This window comes from Mobula hypostoma, chromosome 6, assembly GCF_963921235.1.
Source record: "Mobula hypostoma chromosome 6, sMobHyp1.1, whole genome shotgun sequence".
NCBI lineage: Eukaryota > Metazoa > Chordata > Chondrichthyes > Myliobatiformes > Myliobatidae > Mobula > Mobula hypostoma.
This window is the reverse complement of record NC_086102.1, coordinates 101,183,981-101,200,997: the sequence shown is the minus strand read 5'-3', so window position 1 is coordinate 101,200,997 and position 17,017 is coordinate 101,183,981. Positions and strand designations below refer to the sequence as shown.

The window sequence follows — 17,017 nt, the reverse complement described above, 5'->3', positions numbered from 1 at the left end:
CTCTTGGTATCAAGGTTCTTCATGTTAGTTTAGTCTTGGTTCAGTGTGATCTTGTTCAAGTTCTCTAATATCAAGATGTTCGGTATGATTTTGTCACGTTCCCCTGGTATCAAGGTGTTCAGTTGGATATTCATTTCCTCATGGTATGAAGACGTTCAGTATGATCTTGTGTAGCCGCAACTTAGGGAAACACTGTCTTCGAGTGGCTCTTAAGTATGCAACGTACTAAGTGCAAAGAACCGAATGTCCTGCAAAAGTGGGCGTGAGTTTTCTTGGTCAGCCGACGGTGAAGGGATGGCTTTGTTGGAACCTGTTTATGTGTAATGTGGGGAAGCTTCTGTGGGGTTGCATACTTTTGCAGTGAATCTGCTATTTTCCAGAATTGGATGTATGGAACTCTGATATCAAACACCCATCATTCTTCCTAATCTGCATGTTCCTGATGCTGTTATTCTTCTGTATAATAAGTTACTTGGTACCAGTTGCTAATCCTATAAACACATTGTATGGAATTGCTGAGGGAAGGTGTTCTGAATGGGGCTAACCACTGTCTCAACTAACCACATTTCTCCCAGGGCTATTTGCTAAACCTGGTTGCTGTTCATGTCATATCATCTTACCTTAAAAGTCTAGGCATGTTACCAAATGGTTGGTGTGAAGGTTGGCTGGTCTTCCAACTCTTAATTGTTGAGTTGGGTTAGGGAATGTCACCATCCATTTGGCAAAATCTTGCAAAGAGTTTTTCTTTTTGTCTATGTATGTTGTAAAGATGGAAAGCAATTGGGTTGACTTTACTGGTAAGTCCTGCAGCTAATCAAGCTGCCCGGTGTGTTTCTCAAAAGGAGGATTGCCCTGTTATTCTGGTGAGAAGTCAACACATTTGTAAAAATTGAGCATTTTCCTTCCCCTTCTCCACCTTCTGTGACTGTTGTGACCACTAACACTGCACATCCCAAACCGGAGAGATCAGCAGACTCTTTCTTTTAGAAAGCGTGCCAACCCTTTGGTCAGCATTGTTCACCCAGTCACAGGATACATTCTGTGACCGTTTGCTGAAAACTGACATTGTTAGATTCTCCTTGGTAGAGCTCAGGGACCCCTCAATTATTATTGAAAGCACTGAGGCTGTTCCTATGTGTGTCATCTCTATAACCTGCCCCAGCAAAATTGTCACACTGCACCATTCTTGCCCTCACTCCAGTGGTTGATGATCTGATTCAGTTTCATCCAGAAGATGTGGGGATCTGGGAATGGAGAAGTAAAGTGGTGTAGACTTTACCAAAAGCTGGGAGATGTCACCAGATACAGGAAACCAGCTTCTACTGCTATTTCTTCCCTTCATTTCATGGCACAAAATAAACAGCAGATTTTTTTTTTTTGCTCAAGTGTAATCTCTTGCAGTTTTCCTATTGATCCTGACTAGAACTTATTATAGACTATAGGTTCCATAAATCCTGCAGTTTTTCACATGTTCTGTGTGCATTATTCGTTGCTATGTGCTGGGTACCAATATACAAGAAAATGGTTCAGTGCGTGTACTAGTGTATTGTTCTCCTTTTGCTAAGAGATCTGTTCCACTGACATTTGCTTTAACTGAATTTCAATTTTACAATAACTGTAGGAATTACAATTTAAGCATTTTAGTTGTTGCAGTTTTACTTGGATGCAGGTTGTTGACACTTGGTTTGCCATATCTTGTCCCTTTGGTTTCTTTGGGTCCTGTTTCTAGATTGATATGTTGAAGTACTGAACAATGAATGTAGTTGTGGTACTGAGGAAGAAAGAGAATGAGTGAAGTTATTTCACATGTGGATTCTGTCCATTGTGTACAAGTGCTAGTTACCCTCTCCCTTCCCCAGCCAAGGTATCATCTTCAAAACTGGTACATTGGAAAAACTGGAGATTTGCTGTGGGAAAAGTCTGATGTCAGTAGAGGTGGATCTCCCTCATACTCCAGAAGGAGAGGATGAACATGTTCAGATTCAGATTTATTTATTACATGTACTGTCATTTGTGTTAACAACCAACACACCTTGTGTTGAGCTGGACACAGCCTGCAAGTGTCACCACATATTCTGGCATCAACATGGAATGCCAACAATGTGAAAGGGTAACAACCAAGCTTGCCCTTCAAAAGTGGTCCTTCCAGCATGAATCACAAGATAGCAAAACTGTTGCCTGCTTCCTAACCCAGTGACATTGAGGACAATTACAGCGGACACTCCCAAGTTTAAGGTGATGTATTGAAATAGAGGGATCAGATGGAAGCAAATGGAATCTTCTTTATTCAATTAAATTCTACTACAAGTTGCCATGTAATTGAAAAGCATTTTGATTGATGTCCTCTAGAATGATAAACCTTAGTCTGCTGCATTCTTGGCTCCTCATTTCAAATAGAGTTCTGACATCAATAACTATATGCCTCATTAGACCTATTAGATGCCTGGCTGTGGAAGTCCATGAGGAAGGGATTTTTTAAAAATGAACTCCCAAGGTGTCTTGTTACATTAGTATTTTTTCTTCCTCAGCAAGGAAATAATGAAGTATCTGGTGTCTCATAAATACCACAATTATTGACTTTCCAAAACAGCTGTGTAAGAGGTAGGCCTGATGCCTGGCTCTAGGCCCCAATGCCATGGTGCGTTACCATGGAAACATCATCTCTGCTTCTCAGTCTCCAATCCTGCAGCAAAATAAACATGTTCCTTTCTTGACTGAGGATGTGTGGGCGGGTAAGTATAATGTTAATGGAGTGCGGAGGTGGGAGGGGAGAGGGGGTGGAGGCACATTGGTACTGTCAGGTCAATACATGAGGGGAAAAAACAGCCAATTTGATATATTAAAAAATTCTGTACTTCAGTGAATGCTTTATTTATTTCACCATTTCCTGCAGTATATGCATGTTAATCTTTTTATTCGTTTACTTACTGACATATTGTAAGTAACTTCTCATTCCCATTTGCTGGTGCCTCTCAAAAGAGCCATAGCCATCAGTTAGTCATAGCCTTGGCCCTCTGATACTCATGAAGCATGTTATAGATTGCACACGTGTGTTTAACATCCCCCCCGCCCTTCAAAGGCAATCAGAATTACATTCCCGTGTGTGAGGCGAGTCATAGCTGGGATGGAAAGACCACAACCATCTCAGCATAACTCAGTCTGCTCCTGCCTAATGTGCACATTCCACAGAGATTGTTGAATAGATTTCAGTTAAGATGGGAATAAGTGTTACCATCCACTGTTCTCACCTTCAGCTAGTTTGCAGAAAATGATTGTGGCTCCCAGCTTTTTGTGCTTGAAGTCAGTCTACCATTTACTTACCTTTCATTTTTGGTTTGTTGTGGTGGTTCTGTATGTCTTCAGTTCCAGTTTGAGCATCTCCTTCTACAGACTGGAGTGGGCATGCTTTGCATGCAGAAAGTCCCATTATGGTGGAAATTACGTTCCTGTTACAGTGTTTACGAGCATTTGCCAGTTACTTTGTATTAATCCCAGTGATTGAAAATGAAGATTTGTCTAGATTTGCCTCATTTGTATCAAGACCTTAAAGGACTTTAGCAATGAAAAATTGCAACTGCTCTTCAGACATCCCATAAGCAACACAGCCCCTTTGATAAAGAGAGTGAATTTCATTTAGTTCATTGCAAATCCAACAAGTTGCTACTTCAGTCAGGACACTTTGTAGAAGAGACTGTTTCTTCCATTTAGCCAACAGATAATGTAAAGAACGGAGTTGATATATGTACACCATGCTTTGTGTTGGACACTGCTGCAGCAGTGTTTGAGAACAATTGAGGTTATAAGTATGAAGCAAGCTGCTCTTCAATGACTCATGGAACTTGCAACCATGTGGATGTCAGGATTTAGTCAGGTTGCTCATCTCTGTACCATCTCTAGAAGCATGTTATTGTAACTCTTGAGTTCTGGTGCCCATAGCTGGGTGTTTACTGAGTGTGGTCTGGCCGCTGTAGTGTGCTTCCTCTTTAGTTCATCCTGCAGTGATTTACAAGGAAAAGCAATGATAGAGTATGTTGAGAAGGTCAGAATAACTTCTTACTGTAACCAAAGAAGAATGTTCCACTGAGCATTAGACATAGCAATTCAAGAAATGTTGAACATCTCCAAATTAGGCTTCCAACAGCAGCTTTGCAACCTTGAAACTCTCCCTCAATCCTTGTCTATAGGAGAACGAGATCCATGTGAATTCCTCTCTAAATAGATATTCATATGACTGGGGAAGCAGTCGTAGGACAAAGAACAGTACAGTATTGGAACAGACCCTTTGGCCCATGTTTGTCTGTGCTGACTGTGATGCGTATTAAACTAATTGGAACATAGTGCAATCACGGCTGGACACAAGGTTAACAATTTTTTTCAGGCGCATTAGGAGAACAGTGTTAATGGCAATGATGAAACTGATTAAGAAGGCATATGGAATGCTTGCCTTTGTTAGACGAGGCATGGAGTTCAAAAGTCAGGAAGTTGTGTTGCAGCTTTATCTAGTTAGGCTGCATCTTGAGTATTGTATACAGTTCTGGTCACCCCATTGTAGGAAGGAAGTTGAGGCTTTGGAGAGGGCACAGAAGAGGTTTACCACAATTAGAAGGCATGTGCTATAATGAGTGGTTGTTTTCTCTGGAGCGGCGGAGAATAAGGGGAGATCTGATAGAGGCTTAGTAAGGCATAGATAGAGTAGACAGACTGCGTCTTTTTTCTAGGGTTGAAATTGCTTATAGCAGAGGGCATGAATTTAAGGTAAGAGGGGGTAATTTTAAAGGAGACGTGAGGGGCAAATGTTTTACACAGAGAGCGGTGCATCCCTGGAATGTGCTGCCTGGGGTGGTGGTAGAGGCAGATACATTAGAGACTTTTAAGAGGTATTTAGATAGGCAGATGAATGTGAAGAAAATGAAAGGATGTGGACATTGTGTAGGCAGAAAGGCTTCGTTAGTTGGCCATTTGCTTACTAATTTTAGTTGGTTTGGCAAACAGTGTGGGCTGAGAGACCTGTTTCTGTGCTGTACTGTTCTATGTTCTGTGATATCGAGGAATGCAGAAGGATGTCATATGCCCATTCAGACATTTCTGGCTCCTAGGAGAGCGTTTCTCCTCTGTTTATTTCCCGACATACCTGCGACTTGTTCTTTCATGCAGCCTATCAATTCCCATTTGACTCATTTCAGCATCTCTCGACATAGAGGGTATGGGTGGAGATACATCTCTACCAAAGGAGGGGTAAGGCACTCTTTCCCTCCAGTAGCCTGCAGGTCACATTTGGGTGAGGTTTAGCACCTGCTTAGCCTGCCATCTGGGTCAGGCGAAGCCATGGGAGCAGGTGGTGGGTGGTCATATGAGCAGAGGGCGAATATCACAAGTACTTGCTATGTGACCACTGACACCAGGCAGACAATCTTGAAGAGTATTGATAATGGCTGGGGTCACCCATCTTGTATAGCCACTGCCCAGAAGAAGGCAATGGCAAACCACTTCTTTTGAAAAATTTGCGAAGAACATTCATGGTCATGCCCATGTCATATGACAGGGCACATCATGATGGTGATGACATAGAGGGTAATTTGTAGGAGACAGTTAACTTATCATCATTTGAGGTATGTACAAGGAGTATTGCCACAAGAAATCAGCATCCATCGTCAAGGACCCTGACCATCAAGGCCGAATCAGGCAGGAGGAACGGGATCCTTGGGTCCGACACCACCAGGTTTAGAAACAGCTTTTACCCTATAACCATCAGGCACCTGAGTCAGTGTGGATAACTTCACCTACCTCAATGCTGAACTGACTTCACAGCATATAGACTCATTTTCAAGGACTCTACTACACAGTTTACTCTGTTTAATTTGTTTAAATTGTTCACTTTGAAAAAAATTGTATTTCTCTTTTTCAAACTGTCTATCTTTGTTACTTAGTTTTTAAGGCATTCTATTGTATTTCTTTATTTTCCTCTAAATAACTGCAAGGAAACGCATTTCAAGGTAGTATGTGGTGATATGTAGGTATTTTGGTATTAAATTAACTTTGAATCAGAGCATTAGAGCTTCATAGTTCCAGGGACTAGGGGTTTGGTCCTGATCTCTGCTCCTGTCTATCTGGAATATGCACATTGTCACTGCGTGACCAAACACTGACGAGCAGTCCTGATGGCTACACATTTAATTTGAATGCCAGTCAGTAAACCTATGCTTGGGTATTGCCAGGATACATTCAGCCCAATAGAAACGCTGAATTGGGAAATGAAATTACTTGCCCTGGATCCTCAGTAACTCATCAAAACTTTACCAATCAATTAATCATAGAGCATCACAACACAGAAACAAGCCCTTTAGCCAATTTAGTCCACGCCAAACTGTTATTCTGCGTAATCCCATCGACCTGTACCTGTATCATAGCCTCCCATATCCTTTCCATCCTTGTACTTATCCAAATCTTTCTTAAATGATGAAATTGAAACTGCATCCGCCACTTTTGAGAGCAGCTTGTTCCACACCCTTTGTCTCTATATCTCATGTCCTCACGTACCGGTAACATCCTCTTAAATAGTCTTTGCACTTTTATTGATACTTTTCCTGTAGGTAGTTGACCAGAACTGCACACAATACTCCAAATTAGGCCTCTCCAGCGTCCTGTACAACTTCAACATAAATCCCAACTCCTGCACTTGGTTTGGATCCCGCAACTCTGTTCAGGTGCGCTTTTGTGGGTCCTCTACTCACTACTCTGATTGCTGAAGGCCAGTGTGCTGAAAGCTCTCATTACGACTCTATCTATCCATGACGACATTTTCAAAATCCGAAGTAAATTTATTATCAAAGTACATGTATATGACTGTATACAACTGAGATTCATTTTCTTGTGGGCATACTCAATAAATCCAAAAGCTCTAATAGAGTCAATGAAAGACCACATCCAACAGAGTGGACAAACTATGCAAATACAAAAGGAAAAAAAGAAATAATAATAAATATAGAAATCGTGATGAAGAGTCCTTGAAAGTGAGTCCAAGGTTGTGGGAACGGTTCAGTGATGGGGCAAATGAAGTTGAGTGATGTTATCTCCTCCGGTACTTTCAGGGGATTTTGATCTTTATTCCCAGATCCCTCTGTTTACCACATACTTCAGTAAATCCTATCCTGTTTTATCTTCCCAAAGTACAACACCTCACACTTGTCTGCATATAATGGGTCAGTCCTTGCAGCTGCTGATCTCATCAGCTAATAGAGCAAGTTTGCACATAGGAGGAACATTCGCAGCAGAGGTGAGTTGGGTGACTGGTCATATCTCAGTGGTATCCATTGGCTAAGTTGCTTGTGTAGTTTCAGAATCATTCCCACACATCATCAGGCTGATAATTGAAGGTCAAAACTGGGACTTGTCTTGCGTGCCTCTGGTTAATTCACTAATGTCCTCCCTTCACTGCTGAATGGATCAGTTGGTTCCATTTCTGTCTCTTTTGCAAGAAGCCTTCTAGTTCAAGGTCTACTCCTGAGAGTATGATACTGCTGCACTGTCCAGTGTAGCATCTCCCCTTCAGGATGATATGTTAAAACGAGCTCCAATTGCTCTTCTCTGTGGATGCAAGTCCCATTTTACACAGAGTGACAGGTGCATCCAGTGATGGTGGCAGCCTTAGAATACAAAGAGGTCCCTTTAGAACAGAGATGTGGAGGAATTTCTTTAGCCAGAGGTTGTTGAATTAGTGGAATTCATTGCCACAGACAGCCATGGAGGGCAAGTCATTTGGTTTATCTAACGCAAATAGGTTCATGATTAGTAAGGGTGTCAAAGGTTGTGGGGAGAAGGCAGGAGACTGAGGTCATATGAGAATGAATTGGCCATGATAGAAGGGTGGGTGAACTTAATGGACAGCATGGCCTAATTCTGCTCTTGTGTCTTGATTTTATGGACATTTAAAAGACTCTTGAGCAAATGGATGAAAGAAAAATGGAGGGCACTGTGGGAAGGAAGGGTCAGATTGTGCTTGGATTAGGTTAAAAGGCTGGCACAACATTGTGGTCCAAAGAGCTGTGCTATTTATTTATAGATACAGTGTAGAAGAGGTCCTTCTGCCCTTTGTACCGAATCTCCCAGCAATTGCTGATGACCCAGATTTAACCCTAACCTAATCATGAGACAACTTAAAAAGAGCAGTTAACCTATCTGGTACGTCTTTGGATTGTGGGTGGAAACCAGAGCACCTGGGGAAACCCATGCATTCCACAGGGAGGACGTACAAACTCCCCACAGAGGATGCTGGGATTGAACTCCAACATCCCAAACAGCAATAGCGTTGTGCTAATCGCTGTTCTACCTTGGTACCCTACGTAGTCGTTGTCCTGTGATTAGGTTAGGGTTAAATAAGTGGGTTGCAGGGCTGTGCCGCTTCTTGACTGGAAGAGTCTGTTCGAGGCTGTGTCTCTAAATAAGGTAACAGATAAAACTTTATCACTGTCTGCTGATGAAGGAGGATGTGCACACAATATACTAAACTTAAGATACGAAGGGTGATTAATAAGTTCGTGGCCTAAGGTAGGAGTCAATTTTAGAAAACCTAGCACATTTATATTTCCTACATTTACACACTTAGTCCAGCGGTTGTGGAGCATATGGATCCCTTCTCTGTAGAAGTTGGCGCCTTGGACCTCTAGAAGTGGTCCACAGTAGCGGTGATTGATAAGTTTGTGGCCTAAGGTAGAAAGAGATGAGTTATTAACTTCAAACTTTCTGCATTTTCACTCAAAGAGTTGAACTGCACATGCATGTAACGAGAGCTGTATAACTCATCTCCTTCTACCTAAGGCTACGAACACCCCTGCTGTGGACCACCTGGAGATCCAAGAAGCTCTCCTTACATGCATGTGCAGTTCAACTCTTTGAGTGATTATGCAGAAAGTTTGAAGTTAATAACTCATCTCCTTCTACCTTAAGCCATGAACTTATCAATCACCTCTTGTACCCCTCCGTAAATAGCGAGTGACACCTTGACGCTCCCAACATTTTGTTTCAATGTCACCTTACTGTTCTATGTTCTATGATATTATTTTGAAGAAATCTGGAAGTAATCCTGGCAAATCACCAGGATGCTTGGACGGTGTCTTTGCTTTCTTGGAAAGCTAAGGAGTCATGGCAGCGAATGCTCTAACAAACTTATACAGATGACTTGTTGAAAGTACTGGTTGCATCATACTCTTGTGCAGCAATTCAAATGTGCAGGATGGTAAGATCTACAGAGAGTAGTAGACTCTGCCCGATACACTCCTTCCCACCGTGAATAGCATCCAAGTAAGGTGCTGCCTTGGGAAGTCAACATCTATCACCAAGCATCCTCACCATATGGACCATACAAAATATTCTGGAGGAACTCAGCAGATCAGGCAGCATCTATGGAGGGGAATAAACAATTGAAGTTGCTGAAAAATTGTCATCATTTGCAGAACCTGTTGTGTGTCAGGACCATGCCATCTTACAGCTACTGTTTGGGCAGGCGATACAGAAGCCTGAAGCCCCACATCACCAGCTTCAGGAACAGCTACTTTCCTTCAACTACTGGGCTCTTAAACCAGCTTGCACAACCTTAATCACTACAGCATCTTTGTTACTGTTTTGTTCTAATTGTGTTCTTGCTTGTAAAATAGTGTATAATTTATATTCACATTGTTGTGAATGTTATTTCTGATTCTCTGTGCCTGCGATGCTGTTGCAGTTAAGTTTTTCATTGCACCTGTGCATAATTGTACTTGTGCACATGACAATAAACTCAACTTTGAATGTGAAGTATGTCACTACACACAACATCTCAATAGAAAACAGATATTATTCCCTCCAACAATGCGCCTGACCTGCTGAGTTCCTCTGTCATTTTGTGCGTGATGCTCAAGAGAAAACGATTATCTGGTCACACACACAAAATGCTGGAGGAACTCTGCAGGCCAGACGGCATCAATGGAAAAGAGTATAATTGATGTTTGGGGCTGAGACCCTTCATCAGTACGGTGATTACCTGGTCATTTTCAGAATGCTGCCTCTGGGCACTTGCTACACATACAACAGCAGCTATCCTTCAAACTTACTTAATTACTGAGATATTTACAGTGGCGTTGAGGGGCTGGGGTCCTGTGTATCACCCCCTTAAATGCCTCACAGGTAAACAGCAAGCATGACTGGCTATGGTGCTTTGTAAAAGTATGTATTGGCTTGATGGCACTATGATTGCATTGAACTTTTGGAAAATTGAATATAAAGACGTGCACAGATTGTATTGCCTTTCCTGAATATTTTGATTGATAAGTTTATTAGATTAAAAATAATTTAAGCATAGCATTGTAAAGGATGAAACAGAACCCAAGGCAACAGCTCTTGAGAAAGAGTTGAAGTGTCCTCTGGCTGTTGGTAACTTATTCTGTACATTGTCTGATGTTTTATGAATTTGAGTCTGAAATGGCATCCAGTATTGGCATTTTCTGCATGTCGATGTTTGCATGAATTGCACCTTAATGTAAGCTAATCCAAGCTGTGGCCTTTCCTCTGCCTCGGCACTGTGGATACATTTACCAAGTATGCACTGGACGGGCAGTCACAGTTCAGTGGATATCCGTGGTGGTATATTGGAGCTTCAGCGGATATGATGTTTTGTAACAGCTGTGTGTTCTGGTTTCTCACACACAACGTATGGTAAAAGTTGTTTACTATTCTGTTGGCATTTCCTCTTCTCGGTTTACATGTTAACCAATCCTTAACTCATAATTTGCTGCTGACTTTCTCAGTTTCAATCACAGATGAGGCACTTGTGGTAGATTTCAAAGACCGCGAAGGTTTTGGTTTCAAACACAGGTTCATCAACCTGACCTCTGTTACCCAGAAGAAAGAAACAAAGCCTTCAAACCCTTCCATTCATGCACTGTCCTTTCATTGATGTTCTGGACCTCCTTAACTTGCAACTGCCTGAGAGGACCCCTGTTGCCTGGACTTCAGTGGCTCGAGAAGTTTCTTCATTCAGTGATGAGGAGAATCTTTGTTGAAATCAGATCAATGATAAAATAGATGGTACAGGTAAGTGTGATGATTAAGTGTGACTCTTACAGAACTTTTATATTTTATTTGACTTCTAAATAATTAATATTTCAAGCACTGCAAGTTTGATGGTTCAAAGTAAGTTATCAAAGTATATATATGTCACCATATACATCCTGATGCTCATTTTCTTGTGAGCATTCACAGTAAACACAAAGAATAACAATAAAAGCAATGAAAAAATACACACAAACTAAGACGGACAAACAACCAATGTGCAAAGGACAACAGATTGGGCAAATACAAAAAGAGAAAAAACAAAATAACAATAATAAATAGTATCGAGAAGATGAGTTGTTGAACCCTTGAAAGTGAGTCTGTAGGTTGTGGAATCAATTCAGTGTTTGGGGTGAGTGAAGTTATCCACACTGGTTCAGGAGCCGGATGGTTGAAGGGTAATAACTGTTCCTGAACCTGTTGACGTACAGCCTATGTCTCCTGTACCTCCTCTCCGATGACAGCAAGATGGTAATCTTTGAAAGATCAAATTCAGCCAGCCTATACTGGTACTTTGGTTGAGATTTGAATACCTTATCTAAATAAATCAACAATGACCAGAAACTTTTCATTTGGAATTACTATCAGTTATAAGTTTGCTTTCCTTTTGATGTAGAGATCCTGGAACTAGACCTTGGGAGGCTTATAAGTAGCAGTGTAGACAGAAAGGCATCTTGTAGTTTATTGCGGGGGTGGGGTTGGTACTATATCTTTGTAGTTAGGTTATTGTGTTAGCAACTTGTCTGAACTAATGCAGGTTTCAATCACCCTGTGGTAGCAGAGCAGGTATGGCACAATGCTGGATGATCGTCAATTCAAGAGCCCCCACAGAGGCCGGCGAATTTAAGATCAGTTAAAGATTTAATTAGTGAAGTTTAAGAGACTACTAGACAGGTATATGGAGGAATCTAAGGTGGGGGCTTATATGGGAGGCAGGGTTTGAGGGTTGGCACAACATTGTGGGCCGAAGGGCCTGTACTGTGCTGTACTATTCTATGTTCTATTAAACTTGGAATCTGAAAAGCTAATAGTAACAGAGACCATGTAACTATTAGATCTTTAGTTAAAATCCCTTCTATTACACTATGATCATTAGGAAACTAGACTCTGTCCTACTCTAAGATCAATCTAACCCTTCTCTCCTATATAGACCTCCATTTTTTTTTATCATCCATGTGTCTATCTTCCTTAAATGGCTCTAATTCCTCTACCACCACCCCGGCAACACAGTCCACGCATCTACCACTCTCTGTGTTATATAAAAAAAATATCTGTGATGTCCCCTCCGGGGTTTCCTCCAATCATCTTAAAATTATGCCCTGTATTATTAGCAATTTCCACCCTTGGAAAAATTCTCTGACTATACACTCCATGCCTTTCATCCTAATAATTTGCAGCATCTGCAGATGCTGGAAATCCAAGCCACACACACAAAATGCTGGAGGAACTCAGCAGGCCAGGCAGCATCTATAGAAACGAGTACAGTTGATGTTTTAGGCTGAGGCCCTTCAGCGGGACGAGAGGAAAAAAAAGATGAGTAGATTTAAAAGGTGGGGGGGGGGAGAAACACAAAGTGATAGGTGAAACCGGGACGGGGAGGAATGAAGTAAAGAGGTGGGAAGTTGATTAGTGAAAGAGATGCAGGGCTAGGGAAGTGGGACTCTAATAGAAGACAGAAGGCCATGGAAGAAAGAAAATGGGGGAGGAGCACCAGAAGGAGGCGATGGGCATCTCATCCTCCTTTGCTCCAGAAAGAAAAGCCCTGGCTTGCTCAACCTATCTTTATAAGGCATGCCCTCTAATCCAGGCAGCATCCTGGTACATCTTCTCTGAACCCTCTCTGGAGCTTCCCCATCTTTATTTAAAGTATAATGAGGCAACCACAACTGAACACAATATTTCAGATGTGGTCTAACCAGGGTTTGATAGAACTGCAACATTACCTCGCAGCTCTTGTACTCAATCCCACGACTAGTGGAGCACAATACTCTGTATTACTTTGTAGCTGCCCTTTCAACTTGCATGGCAACATTGGGGGAATCTATGGATCCCTCTGTTCCTCCACACTGGTAAGAGCACTGCTATTAACCCAGTATTCCACCTTCAAATTTGACCATCCAAAGTGATTCACTTCACATTTTCTGGGTTTTCTGCCACTTCTCAGCCCATCTCTGCATTCTGTCACTGTCCTGCTGTAATCCAAGACAGCCTTTCACATTATCCACAACTCAACCAGCCTCCGTGCTATTCAATGAAATAGTAAAAAAAAGAAGGAACACAAGGTATAAGCAATGAGCCTTGGCTTTGCCATGCATTTTACAGCTTATTAGTGGATGAAAATAACATTAGTTTTTATCTTAACAGGTTCATGGAAAAATAGCAGTGAAAATGAAGCTGGTAATTCATTGGTTGTTCTTATACAGTAGACAGGTACACATAGGAACAGGCCCTTCGATCCATCATGTCTGTGCCCACCATACACTCAATGACTTGGCCTCCACAGCTCTCTATGGGAATGAATTCCACAGATTTACCACCCTCTGAATAAAGAAGTTCCTCCTCATCTCGATTCTAAAGGGATGCCCTTATATTCTTAGTCTTTGCCCCTTTGGTCCTAGACTCCCTCACTATAAGCACCATTCTCTCCACATTCACTCCATCTAGGTCTTTCAATATTTAATAGACCCTCCACATTCTTCTAACCCCAGTGAGTCCAGGTCTAGGGCCGTCAAACGCACCTCATATTTAACCTCGCAGACACGAGGAAATCTGCAAATGCTGGAAATTCAAGCAACACACACGAAAGTTGCTGGTGAACGCAGCAGGCCAGGCGGCATCTCTAGGAAGAGGTACAGTTGATGTTTCGGGCTGAGACCCTTCGTCAGGACTAACTGAAGGAAGAGTTAGTAAGAGATTTGAAAGTGGGAGGGGGAGGGGGAGATCCAAAATGATAAGAGAAAACAGGAGGGGGAGGGATGGAGCTAAGAGCTAGAAAGTTGATTGGCAAAAGGGATACGAGGCTGAAGAAGGGGGAGGATCATAGGACAGGAGGCCTAGGGAGAAAGAAAGGGGGAGGGGGGAAATCCAGAGGATGGGCAAGGAGTTATAATGAGAGGGAAAAAAGAGAGGGAAAAAAACGGGAAAGGAAAAAAATAAAAATAATAATAATAAAATAAAAAAAATAAGGGGTATGAAGGGGCATTAGCAGAAGTTTGAGAAGTCAGTGTTCATGCCATCAGGTTGGAGGCTACCCAGACAGAATATAAGGTGTTCTTCCTCCAACCTGAGTGTGGCTACATCTTGACAGTAGACGAGGCCGTGGATAGACATATCAGAATGGGAATGGGACGTGGAATTAAAATGTGTGGCCACTGGGAGATCCTGCTTTCTCTAGCGGACAGAGTGTAGGTGTTCAGCGAAATGATCTCCCAGCCTGCGTCGGGTCTCACCAATATATAGAAGGCCGCATCAGGAGCACCGAACACAGTATATCACCCCAGCCAACTCACAGGTGAAGTGTTGCCTCACCTGGAAGGACTGTCTGGGGCCCTGAATGGTGGTGAGGGAGGAAGTGTAGGGGCATATGTAGCACTTGTTCCACTTACCAGGATAAGTGCCAGGAGGCAGATCAGTGGGAATGAATGGGGGTCCCCATTGTCCAAGGGACAAGGGAGTCGCATAGGGAGCGATCCCTGCGGAAAGCAGAGTGGGGGGGGGAGGGAGAGATGTGCTTAGTGGTGGGATCCAGTTGGAGGTGGCGGAAGTTACAGAGAATTATAACGTTGGACCCGGAGGCTGGTGGAGTGATAGGTGAGGACAAGGGGAACCCTATTCCTAGTGGGTGGCAGGAGGATGGGGTGAGAGCAGATGTGAAATGGGAGGGATGCGTTTGAGAGCAGAGTTGATGGTGGAGGAAGGGAAGCCCCTTTCTTTAAAAAAGGACATCTCCTTCGTCCTGGAATGAAAAGCCTCATCCTGAGAGCAGATGCAGTGGAGACGGAGGAATTGCGAGAAGGGGATCACATTTTTGGAAGTGACAGGGTGGGAAGAGGATTAGTCCAGGTAGCTATGAGAGTCTGTAGGCTTATAGTAGACATCAGTAGATAAGCTGTCTCCAGAGATAGAGACAGAAAGATCAAGAAAGGGGAGGGAGGTGTCAGAAATGGACCAGGTAAGCTTGGGGGCAGGGTGAAAGTTAATGAAGTCAACGAGCTCAGCATGCATGCAGGAAGCAGCGCCAATACAGTCATCGATGTAACGAAGGAAAAGTGGGGGACAGATACCAGTATAAGCTTGGAACATGGATTGTTCCACAAAGCCAACAAAAAGGCAGGCATAGCTGGGACCCATACGGGCGCCCATGGCTACACGTTTACTTTGGAGGAAGTGGGAGGAGCCAACAGAAAAATTATTAAGAGTAAGGACTAATTTTGCTAGACGGAGCTATCTCTTTCAGTTAGTCCTGAAGAAGGGTCTCGGCCCAAAACGTCGACTGTACCTCTTCCTATAGATGCTGCCTGGCCTGCTGCGTTCACCAGCGTTTTTTGTGTGTGTTGCTCATATTTAACCTTTTCATTCCTATGAAATTTGGATTTACAAATGGCTGGGATGCTGTAGCAATCCTCACAGGTTTAGCTTTGCATATTTATCTACAGCATCAAACCTTGGTTTAAAAAAAAATCAAGTTTTACATCCACTGAAATCTCTTTATGTGGCGGTTTAAGTTTACAACTTGCACTTAAACTTACCAAGCCTGTTTCAGACACCTTGATGGAAAACTTTTTTTTTTAAAAAAAGCTGTTAGACAACAAAATGACCCTGCAGTGCTTTAAAAAAAAATCAATGTGTTCTAGAAATCCAAGTTGAAAAAAGTAAAAATAGACAAAATTTATTGTTTCTTTTGCATTCTGTGTTTATTTATTTTTTTAAATGAGATTTTTGTTATTTTCCCTACATAAATTCAGTAAGAGCGAATTTTCTTCTAAATCTCAGATTATTGGGTAGTGATATATGAATTTCATTATCTGAATTTCTCTAACCTGAAATACTGTAATGCGAGGGTCTTTGCAGTCCCCCTCTTAAAATGTTATATACTTCCACCAGGTCGATTCTCAGCCACTAAAGTTTCAGTGAAAACAATCCGACTCTGCCCAATCTCCCTTTACAGTTAATACCCTTTAACCGGGCAGTATCTGATGAACCTCTTCTGCACCTTCTCCAAAGCCTCAACATGTCATACGACAATCAGAAATGAGCACAATATTTCAGATGTGGTCTAATCAAAGTTATTCCTGCACACACAAAATGCTGGAGGAACTCAGCATCAATGGAGAAGAATGAAGAGTCGAGTGATCTACTTTCTGCAGGATTTCCCCTGTTAATTCTTCTTCCCAGCATTTATCCCTGCAAGTGGCACAAGTGCTGCCCCTGTCCATTCACCTCCTCCCTCACCTCCATTCAGGACGCCAAACAGCCCTTTCAGGTGAGGCAGCAAATCTGTCAGGGTCATCTGCTCTCACTGGTATTCCCTCTGCGGTCTTCTTTACATTGGTGAGACCCAACTCAGATTGGGGGACCACTTTGTCAAGCACCTTGCTATCAGGCAGGGTTTCCCAATGGCCAAGTTTTCATTTCTCTGCCCATTTGCATTCTGATATGCCTGTCCATGGCTGCCTCTACTGCCATGATGAGGTCACCGTCAGGTCTGGGTGGCCTCCAACCTGACAGTATGAACGTGACTGTCTTTTACTTTCAGTAATTTCTCACTTCATCTGCCTTTCCCCACCCACCTGGCTTCACTGTTCACTGCCCCCGCCTTCTTGTTCTGGCTTCCTACCTTTCTTTTAGAGTCTTGATGAAGGGTCTCAGCCTGGAATGTTGACTCTTTACTCCTCTCCTTAGACCGATCTGCTGAGTTCCTCCAGCATTTTGTGTG

General features: G+C 42.6%; 1 protein-coding gene across 2 annotated transcripts in view; it reads left to right on the top strand.

Moving 5' to 3' along the window:
- Positions 1-17,017, top strand: part of adcy5 (adenylate cyclase 5) — a 395,092-nt gene that overhangs the window by 2,517 nt on the left and 375,558 nt on the right. The gene's annotated exons all lie outside the window — the stretch shown is intronic.